The sequence below is a fragment of the Seriola aureovittata genome, chromosome 22 (genome assembly GCF_021018895.1).
Source record: "Seriola aureovittata isolate HTS-2021-v1 ecotype China chromosome 22, ASM2101889v1, whole genome shotgun sequence".
NCBI classification, from domain to species: Eukaryota; Metazoa; Chordata; class Actinopteri; order Carangiformes; family Carangidae; genus Seriola; species Seriola aureovittata.
Window position 1 is genome coordinate 6,176,686 of NC_079385.1, and position 6,137 is coordinate 6,182,822.

Here is a 6,137-nt window from a genome sequence, read left to right on the forward strand (position 1 = left end):
TACATCATTTTGGAAACTTTACATTGAGGAAAATTGCCTTCAGAAAAATGCATGTGTTGGCTTGGTATGTAGAATACACTGTGTATCCTGGAAATAAGTCTTTGAGAGATAATATGTAAAGTTGTAAAAGTAAAACAAAGAGTGGTTAAGTGTCCCAGGTGCAGGGAGACAGCTCAGCCTCAGGCAGTGTGTTTCAGTGTCTCGCTCATAAATCTCCACTCTCATCACTAAGCAGTCACACCTTCGCCTTACCCTTCAAAATACACGCTACAAAATATACAAAATCTCAAAACATGGCTGTGGTTTTAGCGAAGATACGTAATGAGGTCAAACAGCGTGCATACACACTAATTCATTACACCTTTAAGATTGATTTGCTGAGAGTTAAAGGAGACTGATACCACCCATGTCTGTGTTAAGAATGTAGAGCCAAGAGACGATTAGCTCCCCTTAGCATGATAACTGAAAACTGGTGGAAACTAGCTAGCCTGGCTAAGAATGAGGTAGTGCTGATGATAACGCTAAAATGCTGATGTTTAGCAGGTGATGTTGACCCACCATCAATGGCTACGTCCACACTAATATGTTTTCATTTTAGAACAGCGTTTTTTTTTTAAACAAAAATGATCTCTGTCCAAACGAGCATTTTAGCGCCGTATCAGAAACGATCCTCCATATTAACACACCTGAAAACGCATATATTATACATGCCAGTACACACATACAGCCAGTGTAAACAGGAAGCAGATTGTCTTCTCTGCAGTTGATTAGTTGCACAACAGCTGCTAACAAGGACAAGAAGATCAGTAACAGTTGTAATTTGTAATCCATGTTGCTTTCATCACTGGTAGTCGAGGCTGACAAGACCCAATCAGAGAGCGACCATCGGTGTCGTTGTCTGCATCATTGTTTTCAAAAGTCTCAATTTTTGCCCATCCAGACTACAACACAACCCCAGAGTTTTCGTACGTAGTAGTGTGGACGTAACCTAAGCTAAACTGTCTGACTCCAGCTTCATACCTAACAGACCGACATAAGACTGGTACTGATCTTCTCCTTGAATTCTCTGCAAGAATAAGTGTTGGACTGTTCGAACCTCTAGATGCAAATATTTTGCTGTATGTAAAGACTCCAGATTTCATCATTTCAACTGTTCTATCAGATGTTGTCACCCATCCTTATTAATTAGTATGTACACATTAAAATAATAGAAAAAGAAAATTAGAAAGCAGGATGGGTGTGAAGATTCGAGCTGTGGCTACAGACAACATCTCTTTCCAGTACCTGGGAGACTGTGATTCACAGCCCGTTCGCCGTCTCAGCCATTATGGTTGTGTCTTTTACAGGCGCTGGGGTGTCGGTTACTGCTGTCCACAAACACACAGGCAGCCTGACTGATTTAGCTCTTTAGATTTGTGTGGAATTAGTCACAGTGGAGGGCTGGCCGGGACAGCGGGGAGTTTAAGACATTGTTGGGAAAGAGAAAGCCTGGAGTAGGCGGTCTTTTTTTTTTCTTTCTGGTTTTACGACCCCTCAGGTTTCCACCTGTGCTGACATGGCTGAGAGTTTACAATAGTCCTGAAAGAGTTACAAGCAGCCGGGTAAAAATTCCAGGCCTTTTTTTTTTTCTTCCTCTTTTACCCCTTCTCTTTTTTTTCCTTTTTACTGGAAGGGTGGGGTGGGGGCTGCAGTTATTGTGGAACATTTGTCAGGCTGCCAGTTGCAGAGGCAGGGCCAACTGGTGATTTATGGCAACATCTGCAAGATGCAAAGCCCTTGTGTATGCTTTTAATCATACAAAGAGCCGTGGCTGCATTGGAGATTGAAAAGAGATGGTCTGATGGGGTCTGATGGGGTTTTATGGAGTCCGTGCTGGGATTCACACTGATGGCAACTCGTGTGAACATGTTATATGACCGTGGGATTTTATGCAGTTCAGTGTTTCCAAGCTGAATTTGGCTTCAGCTCGTGTTTGCACTGAGCAAGTGCTGTTTCTGTGATGGTCAAAAGATTCTCCCCTTGAAGATAATCTGCGAAAGATTGAAATGTTTTGTTGCATAAGAGGAAGGAAGAGCAAAAAAACATGCGTGAATGCAACACAATAAATGTTGCTGGATCTGTCTGTCAACAGTCGGGAGGTCGGAGTCAGAGTGGGTGTGATCTCACATACCGAGAGCAGGGGTCACTTAATTTTTTCAATCTGCATTTTAGCACTAACAAAGCATATCTAATTTTGAAACAAACTCAGTGGTCGTAAAAGTCAGACACAGATCCCCCAGCAGATTTCCTTAGCTTCATAACAGAGGAATAATAATTTCTGCAAGCCGCCTGTAGCTATTCAATATAATAAACATCTGTCTTCATGTCACCACATCTGGCAACAATGACGGCAAATTAGCTACAAAATTCAGAGTGTCTGGCAATGAGATAAGGCCGCGGCATGCTAAATTCATTTTCTTGGGTCAGTCTCTTGGGGTGTGGAGAGCAGAGGTAGCCTGAGGAGCTGACCCCGGATCAGTGTCTGACTGTTAACGTGAACAAAGTGGGGTCAGAAAATGGGGATCAGACACTGATCTGAGAGCAGGGGGTTGCAGACTCCATCACTCGTCTGCCAGTCATTGGTGGTCTGAAGGAATAGTCAACTTCCTGTCTCATTTCGCTGGACGCAGAATCAAAGAGGGGAAATTATTCTGCAATCTGGCCGGTGTTTTCTTTTTTCCCCCCGGCTGGAAATGTGAAGGTTGTCGCTCGCTGCAGACTCGGCAGGAGACTCCTGCATCCACAGCGTCTTTTAAAAGTGGAAAACCTTTTCTGCCTCAGTCGCTTGTTAGGCCACAAATTGTTTTTTGGTTGCAGCGATTTCAGAGACTCTCCTAAAGGAGTAAATAAACCATTCTGAGGGGAATTACATCCACCCGCTTAATTGTAACACGCATAGTTTAGTGAAGTGTAAAACCTTGCCTACAAGAAGGGATCAAGAAGGTTTGAATCCACCAGACCAGCTGCTAAACTTTGAAAGGGGAAAAAACTTTCTTCCCACAGTGGCTGTTAAGTGACCCTGAGCAAAGCGGTTCAAGGAAAAAAACCCAGATCCTCTTACACTTAACAATCTTCAATTTTGATTTTTTTTTAACACAATCCAGGAGTAATTCCATCATGTAATGTAATGTAGCACCTTATCTGCTTTCCCTCAACCTGTCAGACTTATTTGTTCTTCAGCCAGAGATTTCCTTCATGATGTCTTCTTACAGCTCTCCTTAAAACGGGTGTGAACTTGTTGTGTTCAGTGTGTACATGGCTGTAGATGTAGAGTAAAAGCGAATCATAGTGAGTCTTTATAAGAGCAGGAGTTACTGCTCACACTCAATCAACCTATCTTGCAGCAGTGTTGCATTCTGGTTTACCGTCTGGTGTAAAGGTAGAATTTAGTCTTCCTCTTCTAGAAATTCATTTTCCCACTAAAAGACACTTTTTGGTCTTTGATTGAGTCGCTCGTTGTGACGAACCAAAGACAATTTTCATTTGTCTCTGCAGTTCCTCTCAGCTTTATTGAGCGTTTAGTGTCTTTCACTTAATTACATAATCATTAACTTAATTTATAAATGCACCAGGCAGCTGTTTTTCAGCTCTGATGAACCACACACCTGCACCAGCACAAAACAGCAGATGCAGTTAGTGACATATCCTAGCTTCTGAGCAATGTTCAGATCATATTCCTCGTAGATAACTTTGTAACATCAACGGAGTATTTCTACTGTTTAACTTGCAATTGTTGTGATGGAAGATAAGATAACTTTCCAAAGTTGTTCCAGAGTATAATAAACTGTTGTGCAGGGATTGAGTGTCAGATAAACCTTCAAACTCATGGATCTGTAAAGTAATGCAGTACCTAGTGTAATTTGAACTTGAACGTTGTATCCTCCATGTTTAGCCAGTTATAAGCAGGAACAAGAGACAAGCTAAATGCATCCTGGTTTGTAAAGGGTGATCAAAGCTGTTTTATAACGATGCTAAAACATGCTATAACACTCAGAAAAACCAAATCCTGCAATGTTGGATGGTGGTTCCAGGTGGGCGGGGCTTGTGGCATGGCTAAGCGCTTTAAGTTGCCTTTTTCCTGCAACCTTCCAATGGCTCCTATGGGGCCTGAAGACTACTGCTGCAGTTCTGAGAAGTAGACCTTTCTGTTCTGGTCTGACATCTGTTTATGTAGATCTCACATGCATCACCAGCTCTTCATACATCATTTTGACCACACAAAGGTTTGAAAATTTACTTCCAAACAATACAATGTGTCAGTCCTATAAATATCACCACATTGTGTTGGACGAGAAGTGCAATCAAAATCCACTGAGTTTATCATTCATCACTTGCAGGCCCCACTTATCCATCCTGGAGGGTCAGGTTTGTTGGACACAGTTTCTACTCTGACTCAACACGACTCCACACTGAGATAAGGTCATTAAGCAGAAGTGGACTGGGCCCTTGAATGTTGCCTCAGCAGCGGCAGCAGCAGCTGTTTCCCAGGTGTTTGGATGTGTGTGGCTCCACCATCTTGTCTTAATCGCAACCTCCTCAAAGAACTGGCAAGACTTCCAACAAACCCCCTCATTCCTTTACAGTGGGGTAAAGACATACAAACCAGCACAGCATAGCCAACAGCCAGGTGTACTTTAACATTAGTCAGCCAGACGGATGGGAGAGAAATAACACATCCTAGGAAAGCAAATCTCATCATCAGCATTTCCATACACAAACTGAGAGGAGTCAGATCCAAACACAGACCTTATGCTGTACATGCTTTATAACAAAACAAAGTCCATTTTACTGCTTTTCACTCCACTTCATTTCACGTTGCCAGATTGAATGCAAGACTGAAACAAACAGCCTTCAATAGGGGATCTGACTATATCCCCTCAACCCTGCAGGCACCACCATCGTGAATCTGCCATTTCGTAAACACAGCTCCTCTGTGGCAGACAGCGAGCCGCAAGACGCTTTCCAAGTGCAAGTTTCAACAGCTAGCCCGGTGCACAAGCACACCTTTTTCCCTCATGTTGAAGAGGAGAGGCCTGAAACAACAAACCGCCAGGCGAGAAGGGCTGGGGGATCAGGGAGGGGGAGGGGGTGAGTCATCCAGCAAACAGACAGTCTAGTTTGGACTAAGGAATATTGTACCAGACTATTCCAACAGGAAGTTTGTGTTTAACTAGGTTATAAGTATCATTTAATTATTAGCATCTACATCAATAGAATCATTATTAATGACAGTGGTTGCAGCCGTAACATAGGTCGTGGCTGCAGGAGTAACATTAGTATTATTATATGAGATAGTAGTACAGGAAACAGGAATACTAGTTGTATGTTAACTGCAATAATGTTAATAGTAACAGTATGTGTAGTGGCAATAATGAAAGGATAAGTTTGGGTGTTTTATTCTGTCTAAATGCAATACTTACATCTGTAAGTACACTGTGAGGGTTAGTGGGTGCTGTAGTTGTTCATCCTGTCAGTACTGGCCCTGATTCGGCCCTAATGAGACTCCAACAAAAGAGAAAGGGGACAAAACCTGATGCTCTTCTCCTTTTGAGCAAAACTGCAGTATAATGCTGAGCAGAAGCTAATTTTAGGCTTTAGCTATCAGAGTTCACACGAATAGGGAATGTAGTTCTAAAAAAAAAAAAACTCAGGCCGCTAACATGTCAAAAGGACTGTGGACTTTGTAGCACATCTCTTCCACACTTTGCACTAGTAGGGGATTTCACTGCCTGTATGAATAGGACGAATGTGAGCAATGACTCTTTCGACGTACCTATCTGCAGTATTGTATTTAAGACAGCCACTATACCTACTATTACTACTTCTACTGCCAATGATGCTAATATTACTACCACTATTCCTTCTACTACTAATCTCTCAGCTACTTTTACTTCTGCTTGTAGCTAGTTGCTAGTAGTTGTGGTAGCTCCAGATATAGCGAACTACAGCAGTGAGCTAACATTAGCAGTAACAGAGACAACTGTAGGAAAAGACAGATAGTAATTAGCTATAGTAGTAGTGTTGGCAATGGTAGTAGTAGTGATAATAGTTATAGTGTTAGAACTTGTTGATTCATTAGAAATAATTGAGTCTATTAT